General features: G+C 43.5%; 1 protein-coding gene across 1 annotated transcript in view; it reads right to left on the minus strand.

The window, feature by feature from the left end:
* The window catches only part of MIA40 (Cox19-like CHCH family protein), a 64,627-nt gene that overhangs the window by 36,129 nt on the left and 9,420 nt on the right, over positions 1-19,078 (minus strand). The gene's annotated exons all lie outside the window — the stretch shown is intronic.

Genomic DNA, 19,078 nt, shown 5'->3' on the forward strand with positions numbered 1-19,078 from the left:
CTTTCCTGCTTCAGAAGCATACCTTAGATAGTGGATTGTGCATGGAGATAGAGTATTGCATGTGTGGTGAAGACTTTTTTTTTAACTCAAGTATAATAGGCCTTTCTTCGCTAATTTTCAGAGTACAAATAAAGAGGGACGATTAGACCCACATTGAGAAAATACCCAAGCCCGATACATATGTAGCCAAATTATACTAATAAACAGCAAAACAATTAGGGATAGAAGAAGGAAGCAAAGAGAGAGAGAGAGAGAGAAAGAAAGAAAGAAAGAAAGATATATTAACGTCCTCGAAAGGCATCGTGGGCCTATGGGACAAAGTACATCAAAAGAAGAAACTCATGCAAGCCTCTGTGGGCTAAACCAAAGGGTGCGCTAGGGCCCTTGCTAAGTGCTATGCTAAAGCTAACTCAAAAACTCCAAAACCCCCAAAAAACAAAAAAGTGAAAAACTCAAAATCCAAAACCCAGTGCCGTGTTGGCTCTCCAGTAGGCTACAAAGATATCCCGAATCTACGTCTATCGAGCTGTCTCTCTCTGTGGTGGAGGGCGTGGTCTCCTCGACCTCTGTATCCGGAGAAGGGGGGGAAAGGGGGGGGGAGAGAGAGAATCTTAAAAGTCTACTAAAGACCGAAAGGTTTGCGAACCTAAAGAAACCATATAAAAATAGAGGTAGGTTGCACCTAAGGGGCCAACACTACTCCGCACTTGAAGATCACCCCAAGATCACAAGATACTAATGCAAAACACATGTCAAATAAATGTGCTTTACTTAAATGTAAGAGGACAATTGAAAGAGTACTTAGATGTATAGCCAAAACAAAAAGACGAACATATGTAAGAGAGCAATTGAAAGAGTACTCAGATGAATCTCTGTTGGGATATTTGTGATCAAGGGCTTGCTCTAGTAGCAGTCACGTGTGTGTGTGTGTGTGTGTGTGTGTGTGTGTGTGTGTTAAGAAGAATCACAAGGGCAAAAAACAGATGGTTTTTATTGACGGTGCAGTTTCTTCACTACATCAATTTTTACAAAGCAACAATCTGAAACTGGAGGATGTTGTGTTTGATCCTCCTCCAGTTTGATCTTGTAACTTTTTACTTGGCTGCCTCATGACTTTTGCTCTAAGGCTTTACATGTAAATTTTCCTTTCGTAATCACTGGTAGGTTTTTACCTCTTTTTGGGTTTCCCACACAGAAATAAAAGATTTCACTTAAAAAAAAGTGTGTGTGTGTAGTGCTATGGACCATGACACAGGTGATGATGCACTAAAAGGTGTGGGGGTTAAAGTCCACTGTGCCTTAACCCCAGTTATGTACAATACTCAAAACACATATATATATGGATGATATAAAAGATCAGGGTGTTCTGTACCCACCCAAACTTATGTGGCTCTCTTCTTGCTCTCCCTCTCTCTCACCCTCTTTCGTTCTGCTTCCATTGTAGAGATCTCTCAACTGGTATCAGAGCACGGGTGTTCTAGCTGGACCCAGGTGTGAGCCTGGAGCCCGAAGTCTGCTACTGTAGCTCTATTGGAGGAAGGAGAACCTCCGTTGGGTGACTTTAACTGCATCCTAGTGTGCATAAACCTTTGGAAAGTTCTCTAAGTGATTTTGGAGCCAAAAAAACGATTTTTCCTGATTCCCCTTATCCTTTCCACGATTGAGAGTCCGGAATGACCTGCAAAGGCAACCATTGCCTACTTTTGGTGTCCATTGCACTTCGGGAGTTCAAACACCCCTTCATTCTTGAATTTGGGATCATTTCATTGGATTTCTGACTCACTATCTTTGCTTCAACGTTTTTCTACCAGTGTGTTGGAACTCCAGTTTGAAGCAACCATTCGCAAATCTGTCAGTTCCGATGGCCTCAGAGGTCCTCAAACTTCTGTGTTGCTCATCATTCACCCTCTGGTGGTGTTTACAAGCAAGTCTGTTTGCAAAAACGTTTTTTGGTCCGTGTGTTGGACCCAATAATTTGGACCACAGTTTCCAAAACCATATGTTCCATTGCATTCCGGAGGCCCCAAAACCCCTACCTGTTAGCTCTTGCATAATTCTGTGAAGACTTTGAGAACTTCCGTCTCTCTGAGACGCTGAATCGTCTGTTTCTTTATCAAAAATCCATTCAAAGGTTCAAACCTTTGATTTTTTAACTACAAACTTGAACCTTTGATTTTTTTAATACAAGTCAATTGCAAGGGTTGACTCTCCGTTTCCCATTCATCAGTTGGGATTTTGGAGTTCCAGCAAAAGAGAGATATTTGCAGATTTTCTTGCTGAGTTTGATTATGCAATAACGCCCATGTTTTGAGGCTTCTCAGGTCCTATTTTCAATAGCGATCATTGCCGTGGGGCCGTGACTTTTGGGACATACCTTATGCAAATCATTCTGGTTGCAGTCTGAGCCATGTGCGCTCATTTGTGGTTTGTATTGAGTTGCAGTGAATGCTTTACAGGCCATTTGGATGCATTGCGATCCTTCTTGGATGCGCTGATAGCCCAGATTGCCTTGTGGGATGCTTTATTGATGGATGTTTAGCACACATATGCTATTTTATAAGGGACAGCTTTGACAGCAGTTGATGCACTGATAGTGCTAGGCTCTCTTAGATGCCCATGGATGGTGTTTATGCTTGAGGCATTTGGCTCTTATTGGCATTGGGTTTGCCATTGTTTTGTCATTGCAGCTTGACATTTTCTTTTGGGCCAGATTGCTCATATGGATGCATAGTATATGCACATGAGTCAGATGCATTTTGATGCTTTGAGCCTTTGAGGTTTGGTGATATTACATTTCATTTGGCACACATTTGGGTGCACCTGGTATTTTGTGTGATTCTTTCTTACAGATACTAGCATTTGGAATTTTGCTTATTTGCATCATGGCATCCTCTTCCATGTCCGAAAATGAGTTTTTCAGCATTAAAAAGTTTGATGGGACAAACTTTTCTTTGTGGAAAGAACAGATAAGGGATATGCTTATTCAAAAGAAGCAGATTACACCCTTGGCAAGGATTGAAGCTAAGCCTGCAGATATGTATGAGGATGATTGGAATGAGTTGGATGCATTAGCAAAGTCTATTGTTAGACTTCATCTTGCAGAGTCAGTTTATTTCACAGTAGTAAATGAGTAGACAACGGAAGATTTGTGGAAGGAATGCGCCACTTATGAAAAGGAAACCGCCTCTAATAAAGTTTACCTCATGAAGAGGCTGTTTGAGCTACAGATGAAGGAAAGGGTCTCCATTGCTTCTCACTTGAATGAATTCAATATTATTATCAGCCAGCTTCAAGCTCAAAAGATGAATTTTGATGCGGAGACTAAGGCAATATTCATCTTATGTTCATTGCCATCCTCATGGGATACCTTCCGTACAGCTGTCAGTAACTCTGCACCTAGTGGAGTACTGAAGTTTGATGATGTTGTGGATAGCTTGTTGGCCGAGGAGATTACACGGAAGTCTATGGATGACAACAAGCAGGATGCAGCCTTAAATGTGCAAAGGGGCAAATCACAATTCAGGGGGAAGTCCCAAGAAAGAGAGAAGTCCCATAGCAAATCCAGGACACGGAACATTGAGTGTAAACATTGTGGCAAGAAGGGCCACATGAAAAAGGATTGCTATAAGCTGAAAACAGAGCATAAGGATAAGAAAAAGAATGCAAATTGGGGTGTAAATAAGAAGGAAGAGAGTCTAAGGGAGAACAAAGGAAAAGTGAAGATCAAGGAGATCAATGCAGTCACTGATGATAGTAACAATGATAGTCTCTTCATGTCTAGTCTACTTACAGAGTTGCTTACCACTTCGGATGATGCATATTCCCAAGATTAGATTTTGGATTCTGGTGCTTCATTCCATGTTACTCCCCATAGGAAATGGTTCTCCACTTATGACAGTGGAAAGACACATTGTGTGCATCTTGGAAATAACTATGTATGTGACATAGTGGGAGCATGTGACATAAAGTTTTCTTTTGCGAATGAGTCTGCATTTGTTTTGAAAAATGTGAGATATGTGCCTAAGTTGACCAAGAGTCTCATTTCAACGGGTCAGCTAAATAATGCTGGTTTTCAGACCACCTTTGGCTTTCAGAGTTTGAAAATTCAGAAGGGCTCTATGGTTTTGGCAAGGGGTGCCATATCAAGGGTGTCTGATCATATTGTTGCAATAACTGAGCAGCTAAGTACTTCTTGTGGCATTGCCGGTTAGGGTACATGGCCCAAAATGGAATGAAACTCTTATGCCGTTTAGATTATGTACCGCATTTGAGTTTTTCTGATTTTGAATTTTGTGAGCACTGTCTCTATGGGAAGCAGACTAAATCAGCCCATAAAAGAAGGGGAAAGAAAGAGCTTGAAAAGCTTGATCTTGTGTATTTAGACATATGTGGTCCCATGCCTGCACGGTCATTAGGCGTGGCTGAATACTGTGTGACATTCATTGATGATGCAACTTGGAAAGTGTGGGCTTATGCGATAGTTCGGAAGAGCGATGTATTCCAGGTTTTTCAGAAATGACTGGCTTTGGTCGAAAATCGGCCAGGTGAAACGCTTAAATGCCTAATGGTGGAGAGTATCTCATCATGACTTTCAACATTTCTGTGATACATGTGGGATCAAGAGGGAGCTCACGTCCCCTCGTACTATAAAACAAAATCCAGCTGCAGAACAGATTAGCTACACCATTTAGGAAAGGTTACAATGTATGCTTTCCAATGCAAGTCTTTCTGCTGCTTTTTGGGCTGAAGCAATGGAGACTGCAATGCATGTGATCAATAGATCACCTAATAAGAGTTTGGATGGTGGTATTCAGGCATGGAGTGACAAGAGGCTCTCTTACTCTCATTTGCGTCTATTTGGGTGTGAGGCATATGCACATGTGCCAAAAGAGCTTCAGCAGAAGCTAGATCCTAAGTCTAGGAAATGCATCTTTTTAGGTTATAGTGAAAGTGGAGAGATGGGCTATCATCTCTGGGATCCAAAAGCAAAGAAGATCATACGAAGACATGATGTGGTCTTCAATGAGAAGAAGATGCATAAGATACCCATGAGGGATGTGGAAATGATGAGAATCACTTTCCAGGATGTGAATCTACCCATATATGTTGATAGACCGCAAGTTGCCCATGAACCGAATGTGTAGGAAATGATGCCACCACGTACTCCCACAGGTATACAATCAAGGACAGATGATGGATCATCTATTGGTGGAAATGATGAGCCAAATGTGGCTGATATGCAGGCATGACAACAAGCTGAAATGCCCCTCAGAAGATCAGCTAGATTGTCTAGACCGCCTAAAAGATTTATTCCAAGGGCAGACTATGTGATGCTTACTTATTGCGGAGACCTTTCTTGCTACAGAGAGACTATGATGTGTGAGCATCAGCGCAAGTGGAAGTATGCTATGCAATCAAAGATGAGTTCACTCATGAAGACTAAGACTTGAGACTTGGTTTCTTTGCCACATGGAAAGAAAGCATTGCCATGTAAATGGGTCTACAAGATGAAAGTCAAAAGTGATGATGTCCCTAAGTAAAAGGCCCATTTGGTTGCTAAAGAGTTCAAGCAAGAAAAGGGTGTAGACTTCGATGAGATCTTCTCTCCGGTTGTGAAGATGACCACACTTAGATGCGTACTTGGACTTGTGGCAGCAAAGGATATGGAGCTTGTTGGGGTAAAGGCACATTGCCACCCCTTATTAAAGATAAGACATCTATGACTGTCTTAAGACAGTCATAGGTTAAAACCTAATCCTAATAAAACTAATGAGTTTGTGGTGTGACTCATCACTTCACACCCGCACACTTGAGTCTTCTCTCTCTCACACTCTCTCCCTCTTGCTCTTCTTTCCCCTTCTATCCCCCTTCAACTGGTATCAAAGCCACTTCTCCCTCTACCCTTGCCTACCCACCCCCCTCGAACTCTACCTAGCCTCTTCACGGGCCAACGGGCCAGCAGGTGACAGCGCCGTACGGACGTACATCGTCCGTACATCCGTACGGACGGGTGTCGCAGGTCTGCAGGCAGCACCGGCGGCAAGCGGAGCACAGCGGCGCGGACGCGGGCACAGATCACGGGCGCGGGCATAGAGCTGGGCGCGGGCTATATAGCAGCTTGCTAGCTGCAGCAGGGCGGCGCCGCGTCACGCCAGCAGCTGCATAGCAGCTGCTAGCTGTTAAGCCCTCGAGCGTCGCACAGGCTACAGCAAGGTACACGACCGTACGGCCGTCCGTACCGTCGTACGGACTCCGTACGGGCGTCCGTACAGTACGGACGACGTCGCCGTACCTACAGGGAGCTGCATCAAGGGAACTTTTGATTTTTTTTTTTTTCCTTCTTCTGGGATTCCGTGTACTGCACAGGTACAGGAAGTACAGTAGGCGCAGATTTTTTTTGGGAAGAAAAAGGAGAAAGAGCTCTCTGCTCTTGATTCAGGATCATCTTTCAGTTCACAGAACTGTGTTTTCTTGAAAGTACAGCAAGTACCTTCATTTACCTCGTGCTTGAGGTGAAGAGAACCACAGTGTGTGGTTGATTGCACAGTTATCTGTTTTCGTGAAGGATATGCCTTGATTTTGCAGAGGACTTTTATGCTTTTACTGGGCTTGAATCTCAGTTTCCGGGTGAGCAAATCATAGGGCTTTTGCCTGGCAGTTGATGCTTTGTATGCCTTGAGGTAGTGTGGTGCCAGAGAGCACACATTTGCCTCGATTTCCGCAGTGTGGAGGTGACATTTTCTTGCAGGTCACATTTCTTGTGCAACACTCAGAGAACCTCAGTTGAGCCACGCTTGGCCAGGGCGCATCGAGTTTACTCGATCCCTAACTGTCCATCGTTGACAGTGCTCAAAAGGTTCCTCATTGAGTGTTTGTACGTTGGGATCTGTGTATGTCATTTCTACACAGGGCAGTATATGCATTACACTGTTGGATGATTTTGTCAGAGAGATTTTCATATTGCATGCTACCTCAGTGTTGAGGTGTTCTTCACTTGGTTCAGGTGTCAGATCAAGGGGCTTTTGCCCAGATTTTGTTTGATAGCACTTGGGTTACCGACAGAGATCTTCAGATGCATTTTATCCCCTTGGCAGAAGGGTGATTGCTTGGGATTCATCCCATTTTCTGTTGCAGGTTTGTGACAGGCTGAAGTGTCATTTTTTTTTGGGTGTTTGCCAAGTGGTTTATGCATATTAACTCAGTGCAATACCTCATCTGAGGTGGGAGAAGTGATCAGTACAGCAGTGTTTACAGCAGTGTTTGTGTTTTGTCAGCTGATTATGCACTGTTAAAGCACTTGTTGAGCAGCTGCAGCAGTCTGAAATTACTGTTTTTTATGCCTATTTGAGCACGGTACAGTGTTTCAGAAGGTACAGTAACTGGGGGAATGTTCTGTTTTGCTGCAGATTTTCTGACAGTAAAAAACAGCACTATTGTGAGTGCTCCTGGCTCTTGATAGAGCAGTTTTTTTTTCGAGAAATCAGAATTTTTATTCAGTCTTTTTTTTTACTTCCAGGGAGTCAGATACTTTCCTTATCTGATATGGCATCAGGGGGAAGTGAATCTTCAATTCTGAACATAAAGAAACTGGAAGGAGCACACAATTATGCATTATGGGCAGAACAGTGCTTGAATGTACTTCTGTTAAAGAAGATTTCTAAGCCCATAAGGGTGAAGGGTGTCAAGCCATCTGACATGGCAGCTGATGACTGGGACGAGCTTGATTTGTCCGCAAGGGCAGCTATCATGCTCACTATTTCTGACACTCTTGTGTTCAATGTTCAGGCTGAGAAGACCTCTTATGGTCTATGGCAAAGGCTAGAAGAATTGTATGCCCAAAAGAGTTCAGCCAGTAAGGTTTATTGGTTGAAGAAGCTGGTTGATCTTCGCATGAAGGAAGGTACAGCTATGACCTCACACTTGAGTGAGTTCAATGCCATCTTTACACAGCTGATTGCACAGGGATTGAACCTTGATGAGGAGTTCAAGGCTACTTTCTTGTTGTGTACCCTCCCTGAGAGTTGGGACACTTTCAAGACCACCCTGTCAAATTCGAATGTCACTCTTATGTATGCTGATGTAGAGAGCTCTCTCCTTATGGAGGAGATGAGCAGGAAGAATAATGCGAGCAGCAAGTCTTCAAATGCCTAGCAGGTACAGGATAGAGGCAGGACTCAGCAGAAGGGGAGATCTGCTAGTAAGTCCAAATCCCGCAGTCAGTCCCGTGGCAAAAAGGATATTGAATGCTTTTATTGTGGCAAGAAGGGACATGTGAAGTCTAAGTGCTTCAAGTTCATACGGGATCAGAAAGCCAAGAAGGCTGAAACAAAGGATGCAGGCAATGGAAGCAAAGGCAAAGGCAAGGCCAAGGCAGATGACTTGGATGCAGTGAATGTTGCAGCAGAGGACAGTGACAATGACATACATGATGTTTTATGCTCTTCTGCTGTAATAACATGCTTTGGTTATTGATGGCCATGACATGCACACCTGGCTCTTGGACTCAGGTGCTTCTTTTCATGTTACTCCTCATAGGGAGTGGTTTACCTCCTACACAGGTACTCATGGAGTTGTTCATCTTGGGAACAACTATGCATGTCAGATTGCAGGGATTGGCAGTATACAGATAGTATTCCCTGATGGACGCATATTTATGCTTGATGGTGTCCGTCATGTGCCGCAAATCAAGAAAAATCTGATTAGCACTGGCTTGTTGGATGACAGTGGTTACCACACCACATTTGGGGATTCCAAATGGGTGATTACTGATGGCCAGGCTGTAGTGGCTGAGGGTTTTAAGAGTGATACCTTGTACCCTCTTTATGTTTCCAGTGTGGGTAATCATGTTGTTGCCATAACCGAGCTGCCAAAGGTTTCATTGTGGCATAGCCGGTTGGGACACATGTCTGTTAAAGGAATGCAAGAACTGTCACGTTTGGGTTATCTGCCATCTCTTTCTTTTTCAGATTTGCCTACTTGTGATCATTGTATATTTGGCAAGCATTCTGTGACTCCTCATAAGAGGAGAACTCCCCAGAATAGAGCACCACTTGATCTAGTGCACACTGATTTGTGTGAGATGCCACAGTTATCACTAGGGGGTGCAAAATATTTTATTACTTTCATTGATGATGCCACACGCAAAGTGTGGGTCTATTTCTTGAAGCATAAGGGCGATGCCTTAGATGCTTTCAAGAAGTTTGTCGCTCAGGTTGAGAATCGGACAGGTCATAGGCTGAAATGCCTCAGATCCGATAATGGGGGTGAGTATGTGTCACATGCTTTTGTGCAGTTTTGCCAAGCTAAGGGCATCAAACAGGAACTCACAGCCCCTCATAATGCATCTTAAAATGGTGCAAGTGAGCGTATGAATCGAACTATTCAGGAGAAGGTTCGATGTATGTTGTCTTATGCTGCATTACCCCATGGCTTTTGGGCAGAAGCCGTGCAAACAGCAGTTCACATTATTAACAGGTCGCCAAACAAGGCTTTGGAGTTGAAAGTGCCAGAGGAGGTGTGGTCTGGCAAGCCACCTTCATATAAGCACTTACGTGTATTTGGCTGCGAGTGCTTTGCTCATGTACGCAAAGAACTGCACACCAAACTGGATCCAAAGTCTATCAGATGCATCTTTATGGGTTATGGTGACGAAGGTGAAATGGGGTACAGGTTATGGGATCCCGTTAAACGGAAGATTATACGCAGCAATGATGTCATCTTTAAAGAGGATAGTGTACACAAGGAACCCGTGCAACCTGTGGAATACAGGAGGGTTATTTATGATGATGTTGGACAGCAAAGAATGCCCATTTATATGCAGCAGCAGGCTGCTGCAGATAACCCTGTTCAAGAGGGTATACAGGCTGAAAATCAGCCAGATAATTTTGCCAATGATGCACCACTGGATATGCCAGCAAATGGGGCTGTAGAACAGCCAGATATGGTGGTACAGCCACCCGTCATGCATGACGAACAGGCTGGACAGCAGCCTAATCCGGAACATTTTGTTAGGAGGAGCACCCGTGTACAACGGCCTCCTGCCAGGTTTGTTCCAGGAGCCAATAATGTGGCTGATTTTATCATGCTGACAGATTGTGGTGAGCCTTCCAGCTTCAAGGAAGCTATGGGAAGAACAGAGAAAAAGAAGTGGGAGAAAGCCATGCAGTCAGAAATGGACTCCCTACTTCAAAATGATACATGGGACTTGGTGCAGCTACCTGCAGGCAGACAGGTTTTGCCATGCAAGTGGGTTTACAAAGTCAAAGTGGATTCAAATGCTTTACCGAGGTATAAGGCCAGATTGGTTGCCAAGGGATTTAAGCAGGAGAAGGGCATTGACTTTGATGAGATATTTTCCCCTGTAGTCAAGATGACTACTTTGAGAGCAGTGTTAGCTCTTGTTGCTCATGACGACATGGATTTATGTCAGATGGATGTGAAGACAGCCTTTCTTCACGGAGATCTCCATGATGAGATCTATATGAGTCAGCCAGAGGGATATGCTGTTAAAGGGAAAGAGCAGCTTGTGTGTAAGCTCAAGAGGAGCTTGTATGGACTCAAGCAGGCGCCAAGAGAATGGTACAAGAAGTTTGATGCTTTCATGCAGTCCCAAGGGTATCATAGGTGTGAGACCGATCATTGCTTGTACACCAAACGGGCAAAGGATGGCAGTTTGATGCTACTCATTCTATATGTGGATGACATGCTTATTGCCAGTAAATCTCAGCATGAGATTAGTGCTTTGAAGAAACAACTACATAAGTCTTTTGACATGAAAGACTTGGGTGATGCAAATCATATTCTTGGCATGCGGATTACTCGTGACAGGTCCAAGGGACTTTTGTTTCTGTCACAGAAAGAGTACATTGACAAAGTACTGCAGCGCTTTAAAATGGAGGGGGGGAAGTCTATTAGTACCCCGTTGCCTCCACATTTAAAACTCAGCAGTAAGGACAGCCCCAGATCAGATGATGATAAGGCTGAAATGGCCAAGGTTCCGTATGCATCTGCAGTTGGATCTTTGATGTATGCCATGGTTGCCACTCGTCCAGATATTGCCTTTGCGGTGGGAGTCATCAACAGGTATATGGCAAATCCAGGCAAGCGGCACTGGGAAGCAGTGAAAGGTGTCTTGAGGTATCTCAAGGGTACCAAAGACTTGTGCATATGCTATGGTAGGCAGGATGCATTGGTGCATGGTTTTACAGATTCAGACTATGCAGGGAATGCAGATAACCGGAAGTCTACTACCGGTTATATTTTCACATTTGCAGGAGGTGCTATATCATGGGTGTCTCGGTTGCAGAAATGCATTGCACTGTCAACTACTGAAGCTGAATATGTTGCAGCCACTGAGGCTTGCAAGGAAGCAATATGGCTTACTCGGCTGGTGGGAGACTTGGGCATTACAGGAGATATGCCAGTTTTGCATTGTGATAGTCAGAGTGCTATCATGTTGGCAAAGAATCCGGTCTTTCATCAGAAGACCAAGCACATAGATGTGAAATATCATTTCATCAGGGAGGTACTGGAAGACAAGCGACTTGAGCTTGTGAAGGTGCATACTGATGATAATCCTGCAGATTTGCTCACTAAGAGCTTGCCTACTGAGCGGTTTGCACATTGCCGCCACATCATGGGATTAGGATGAGACCATTCTTATTTTATGGTCTTGTATACAGTAACTGTATATTGCTGTAATTTTTTATTCTTTTCTCCCCTTTAGGCACATTGGCCTTTAGGTGGGAGGTTGTTGGGGTAAAGGCACATTGCCACCCCTTATTAAAGATAAGACATCTATGACTGTCTTAAGACAGTCATAGGTTAAAACCTAATCCTAATAAAACTAATGAGTTTGTGGTGTGGCTCATCACTTCACACCCGCACACTTGAGTCTTCTCTCTCTCACACTCTCTCCCTCTTGCTCTTCTTTCCCCTTCTATCCCCCTTCAGAGCTTATGCAGATGGATGTCAAGACAACTTTCTTGCATGGGGATCTACATGATGAAATTTACATGGTACAGCCGGAAGGCTTTGAAGAAAAGGGCAAAGGACATTTGGTTTGCAAGTTAAAAAAGAGTCTCTATGCCTTAAGCAAGCGCCTAGAGAATGGTATCAGAAGTTTGATGCTTTCATTCGGTCCCAAGGTTTCAGAATAAGTGAGATTGATCACTACCTCTACACTAAAAGGGCTAAGGATAATAGCCTGATACTCATGGTACTTTCTGTGGATGATATACTATTGGCTAGCAAGAACACTTATGAGCTGGATGTATTGAAGGCCAAGTTGCATGAAACCTTTGACATGAAGGATTGGGGACCTGCAGATCATATGCTTGGTATGCGCATCAGGAGTGACTGGAGTAGGAATTTCCTTTGGCTTTCACAGAGGGTGTATGTTGAGAGGGGGAGAGAGTAGTGGAAGAGAGCAAGAGAGTGAGAGTGAGAGAGAGTGACACTCTAGTGCGGGTGTGAAGAATGATGAGCCACACCACAAACTCACTTATGTTTTATTAGGATTAGGTTTACCCTATGACTGTCTTAAGACAGTCATAGGTGTCCTATCTTTTAATGAAGGGTTGGCAATGTGCCTTTACCCCAACAACCTCCCACCTAAAGGCCAATGTGCCTAAAGGGGAGAAAAGAATAAAAATTACAGCAATATACAGTTACTGTATACAAGACCATAAAATAAGAATGGTCTCATCCTAATCCCATGATGTGGCGGCAATGTGCAAACCGCTCTGTAGGCAAGCTCTTAGTGAGCAAATCTGCAGGATTATCATCAGTATGTACTTTCACAAGCTCAAGTCGCTTGTCTTCCAGTACCTCCCTGATGAAATGATATTTCACTTCTATGTGCTTGGTCTTCTGATGAAAGACTGGATTCTTTGCCAACATGATAGCACTCTGACTATCACAATGCAAAACTGGCATATCTCCTGTAATGCCCAAATCTCCCACCAGCCGAGTAAGCCATATTGCTTCCTTGCAAGTCTCAGTGGCTGCAACATATTCAGCTTCTGTGGTTGACAGTGCAACGCATTTCTGCAACCGAGACACCTATGATATAGCACCTCCTGCAAATGTGAAAATATAACCGGTAGTAGACTTCCGGTTATCCGCATTCCCTGCATAGTCTGAATCTGTAAAACCATGCACCAATGCATCCTGCCTACCATAGGATGCGTCAATTTTACGAGCAAAAACCTATGAGCAGGTTTATCGGAGCGTGTTTTTCAAGAGATTTTTAAAAATGTTTTTCTTTAGGAAACATGGTTTTTACACTTTTATTTTCACTAGAACTAGATCCCTTTATCATAAAAATATACAGACTAGTCACTCATTCATTTTTACACAACATAATTTTCTTATTTAGAGACATCCCTTTGTACCCCTATTATTACCTTAAAAAAGTGTTGATTCCTTTAAGAAACATTCCTCATAATCACTCTCAATATAATAATACTATGCATATATAATTACTTATTAACACATTTATATCATAGGGCAATATCTTTTTAGTGTTTTTATAGCATATTTATGGACATGTTTCTAAAGAAGTTTAAATTACTATAAATAAGTATTAACTTGGGCTTATATATCACTCTCATAAAATACATGTAATATTTAATACTATATATGGAAGATTTTCCAAAATATAACTTCTTAGATGTGCTCAAATGGGGTGTTCCGATCAATTTGAGTGGTTGAATGACTATATTTGGACATTGGATATGAAAGTTATGTCACTTTTAAAAGTGCTGTCCAAGGTAGTTTCGCCAGCGAAACTACCTTGGGAGACTTGCTTCAAAGGGGTTTCGCTGGCGAAACTACCTGGATGGCTTGCTTCAATGAGTTTTCTTTGAAGAAACTCTTTCATGAAGATAGGTTGAGAGAGGGTTTTCAATGTCACCCCCTATTAAGTAAAAGTTGTAAGAAGGATCATAAGGGAATTTTCATAGAGAAGTCTTCTCTACATGTGGGTTTCTTCAAAAGCCATCCCATTATGCTCTCACCATTCCTACAGATTCACCTAAAGATTTTTGTATAAAATAGGCATTGCTATAATACTTTGCATATTTCTAAGTGAAACTATGTTTTCTTCTGATCGATTTTTGCCATATTTATGCATAGTTGGAAGCTTTTTTTTTCCTTCGCTCGGACGCTCGGAAGATTTCGCTCAGAAAATGCTCGTCCCCCCTACCATAGCATATGCACAAGTCTTTGGTACCCTTGAGATACCTCAAGACACCTTTCATTGCTTCCCAATGCCGCTTGCCTGGATTTGCCATATACCTGTTGATGACTCCCACCGCAAAAGCAATATCCGGACGAGTGGCAACCATGGCATACATCAAAGATCCAACTGCAGATGCATACGGAACCTTGGCCATTCCAGCCTTATCATCATCTGATCTGGGGCTGTCCTTACTGCTGAGTTTTAAATGTGGAGGCAACGGGGTACTAATGGACTTCCCCCCCTCCATTTTAAACCTCTGCAGTACTTTGTCAATGTACTCTTTCTGTGACAGAAACAAAAGTCCCTTGGACCTGTCACGGGTAATACGCATGCCAAGAATATGATTTGCATCACCCAAGTCTTTCATGTCAAAAGACTTATGCAGTTGTTTCTTCAAAGCACTAATCTCATGCGGAGATTTACTGGCAATAAGCATGTCATCCACATATAGAATGAGTAGCATCAAACTGCCATCCTTTGCCCGTTTGGTGTACAAGCAATGATCGGTCTCACACCGATGATACCCTTGGGACTGCATGAAGGCATCAAACTTCTTGTACCATTCCCTTGGCGCCTGCTTGAGTCCATACAAGCTCCTCTTGAGCTTACACACAAGCTGTTCTTTCCCTATAACAGCATATCCCTCTGGCTGACTCATATAGATCTCATCATGAAGATCTCCGTGAAGAAAAGCTGTCTTCACATCCATCTGACATAAATCCATGTCATCATGAGCAACAAGAGCTAACACTGCTCTCAAAGTAGTCATCTTGACTACAGGGGAAAAAATCTCATCAAAGTCAATGCCCTTTTCCTGCTTAAATCCCTTGGCAACCAATCTGGCCTTATACCGAGGTAAAGCATTTGAATCCACTTTGACTTTGTAAACCCACTTGCATGGCAAAACCTTTCTGCCTGAAGGTAACTGCACCAAGTCCCATGTATCATTCTGAAGTAGGGAGTCCATTTCTGACTGCATGGCTTTCTCCCACTTCTTTTTCTTTGTTCTTCCCATAGCTTCCTTGAAGCTGGAGGGCTCACCACAATCTGTCAGCATGATAAAATCAGCCACATTATTGGCTCCTGGAACAAACCTGGCAGGAGGCCGTTGTGCACGGGTGCTCCTCCTAACAAAATGTTCCGGATTAGGCTGCTGTCCAGCCTGTTCTTCATGCATGACGGGTGGCTGTACCACCATATCTGGCTGTTCTACAGCCCCATCTGTTGGCACATCCAGTGGTGCATCATTGGCAAAATTATCTGGCTGATTTTCAGCCTGTATACCCTCTTGAACAGGGTGATCTGCAGCAGCCTGCTGCTGCATATAAATGGGCATTCTTTGCTGTCCAACATCATCATAAATAACCCTCCTGTATTCCACAGGTTGCACGGGTTCCTTGTGTACACTATCTTCTTTAAAGATGACATCATTGCTGCGTATAATCCTCCGTTTAACGGGATCCCATAACCTGTACCCCATTTCACCTTCGTCACCATAACCCATAAAGATGCATCTGATAGACTTTGGATCCAGTTTGGTGCGTAGATCTTTGCGTACATGAGCAAAGCACTCGCAGCCAAATACACGTAAGTGCTTATATGAGGGTGGCTTGCCAGACCACACCTCCTCTGGCACTTTCAACTCCAAAGCCTTATTTGGCGACCTGTTAATAATGTGAACTGCTGTTTGCACGGCTTCTGCCCAAAAGCCATGGGGTAATGCAGCATAAGACAACATACATCGAACCTTCTCCTGAACAGTTCGATTCATCCGCTCACTTGCACCATTTTGAGATGCATTATGAGGGGCTGTGAGTTCCTGTTTGATGTTCTTAGCTTGGCAAAACTGCACAAAAGCATGTGACACATACTCACCCCCATTATCGGATCTGAGGCATTTCAGCCTACGACCTGTCCGATTCTCAACCTGAGCGACAAACTTCTTGAAAGCATCTAAGGCATCTCCCTTATGCTTCAAGAAATAGACCCACACTTTACGTGTGGCATCATCAATGAAAGTAATAAAATATTTTGCACCCCCTAGTGATAACTGTGGCATCTCACACAAATCAGTGTGCACTAGATCAAGTGGTGCTCTATTCTGGGGAGTTCTCCTCTTATGAGGAGTTACAGAATGCTTGCCAAAAATACAATGATCACAAGTAGGCAAATCTGAAAAAGAGAGAGGCGGCAGATAACCCAAACGTGACAGTTCTTGCATTCCTTTAACAGACATGTGTCCCAACCGGCTATGCCACAATGAAACCTTTGGCAGCTCGGTTATGGCAACAACATGATTACCCACACTGGAAACATAAAGAGGGTACAAGGTATCACTCTTAAAACCCTCAGCCACTACAGTCTGGCCATCAGTAATCACCCATTTGGAATCCCCAAATGTGGTGTGGTAACCACTGTCATCCAATAAGCCAGTGCTAATCAGATTTTTCTTGATTTGCGGCACATGGCGAACACCATCAAGCATAAATGACTGTCCATCAGGAAATACTATCTGTATACTGCCAATCCCTGCAATCTGACATGCATAGTTGTTCCCAAGATGAACAACTCCATGAGTACCTGTGTAGGAAGTAAACCACTCCCTATGAGGAGTAACATGAAAAGAGGCACCTAAATCCACGAGCCAGGTGTGCATGTCATGGCCATCAATAACCAAAGCATGTGCTATTACAGCAGAAGAGCATAAAACATCATGTATGTCACTGTCACTGTCCTCTGCTGCAACATTCACTGCATCCAAGTCATCTGCCTTGGCCTTGCCTTTGCCTTTACTTGCATTTCCTGCATCCTTTGTTTCAGCCTTCTTGGCTTTCTGATCCCGTATGAACTTGAAGCACTTTGACTTCACATGTCCCTTCTTGCCACAATAAAAGCATTCAATGTCCTTTTTGCCACGGGACTGACTGCGGGATTTGGACTTACTAGCAGATCTCCCCTTCTGCTGAGTCCTGCCTCTGTCCTGTACCTGCAAAGCATTTGAAGACTTGCTGCCCGCATTATTCTTTCTGCTCATCTCCTCCATAAGGAGAGAGCTCTCTACATCAGCATAAATAAGAGTGGCATTCGAGTTTGACAGGGTGGTCTTGAAAGTGTCCCAACTCTCGGGGAGGGTACACAGCAAGAAAGTAGCCTTGAACTCCTCATCAAGGTTCAACCCCCGTGCAATCAGCTGTGTAAAGATAGCATTGAACTCACTCAAGTGTGAGGTCATAGCTGTACCTTCCTTCATGCGAAGATCGTCCAGCTTCTTCAGCCAATAAACCTTACTGGCTGAGCTCTTTTGGGCATACAATTCTTCTAGTCTTTGCCATAGACCATAAGAGGTCTTTTCAGCCTGTACATTGAACACAAGAGTGTCTGAAATAGTGAGCATGATAGCTGCCCTCGCGGACAAATCAAGCTCTTCCCAGTCATCAGCTGCCATATCAGATGGCTTGACACCCTTCACTCTTATGGGCTTAGCAATCTTCTTTAACAGAAGTACATTCAAGCACTATTCTGCCCATAATGCATAGTTGTGTGCTCCTTCCAGTTTCTTTATGTTCAGAATTGAAGAATCACCTCCCCCTGATGCCATATCAGATGAGGAAAGTACCTGACTCCCTGGAAGTAAAAAAAGACTGAATATAAATTCTGATTTCTCAGAAAAAACCTGCTCTATTCAAGAGCCAGAAGCACTCTCAATGGTGCTGTTTTTACTGTCAGTAAAATCTGCAGCAAAACAGTAAATGTCCCTGCAAATACTGTACCTTCTGACAAACTGTTCTGAGCTCAGAGAGGCATAAAAACAGTAATTTCAGACTGCTGCTGCTGCTCAACAAGTGCTTAACAGTGCACAATCATCTGACAAAACCACCAACACTGCTGTACTGACTGTACTGATCACTTCTCCCACCTCAGATGAGATATTGCACTGAGTTAAATTGCAGAAACCACTTGACAAACACCCCAAAAACAGTAAATGACCCTTCAGCCTGTCACAAAACCTGCAACAGTAAATGGGATAAATCCCAAGCAATCACCCTTATACCAAGGGGAGAAAATGCATCTGAAGATCTCTGTCGGTAACCGAAGTGCTATCAAACAAAGTCTGGGCAAAAGCCCCTTGATTTGACACCTGAATCAAGTGGAGAACACCTCAACACTGAGGTAGCATGCAATATGAAATCTCTCTGACACTTGTACCTGACAATGTGCAATGCATAGACTGCCCCTGTGTACTCAGTAACAACACAAATCACAAAGTACAAACACCAAGAAGACAAACCTTTTGAGCACTGTCAACGATGGGCAGTTAGGGACGGAGTAAACTCGATGCGCCCTGACCAAGCGTGGCTCAACTAAGATTTTCAAAGTGCGTACAAAGAATGTGACCTGCAACAAATGTCACCAAATGCACTGCGGAAACAAAGCAAATGTGTGCTCCCTGGCTACACACTGCCTCAAGGCATATACTGCAAACACATCCAGGCAAAATCCCTTTGAAATGGTCACCCAAAACTGAGAATTGCACTCAGTAAATGCATAGAAGCTTCTGCAAAACAAGCATCTGACCTTCCTGAAAGACAAGTAACTGCGCAAACACCACCACTGTGGCACAAGTCACCTCAAGCGTGAGTGACACGAGAGTACCTGCTGTACCTCAACAAATGCACAGTATACAGCTGAAATGCTTCAGGAATGTATCAGAAATGCTTCATGTACTGCGCGCACATGCACAAAACAGAGTGCTTCAGCACTATTCCTCTTCCAACAAAAATGTCTGCTGTACTTTTCAGTACCTGCAAAGTACCTGCTGTACTTCTGTCCCTGCAG

The sequence above is a fragment of the Dipteris shenzhenensis genome, chromosome 22 (genome assembly GCF_047967505.1).
Source record: "Dipteris shenzhenensis isolate YYH24624 ecotype China chromosome 22, Dip_SZ_1.0, whole genome shotgun sequence".
Taxonomy (NCBI): domain Eukaryota; kingdom Viridiplantae; phylum Streptophyta; class Polypodiopsida; order Gleicheniales; family Dipteridaceae; genus Dipteris; species Dipteris shenzhenensis.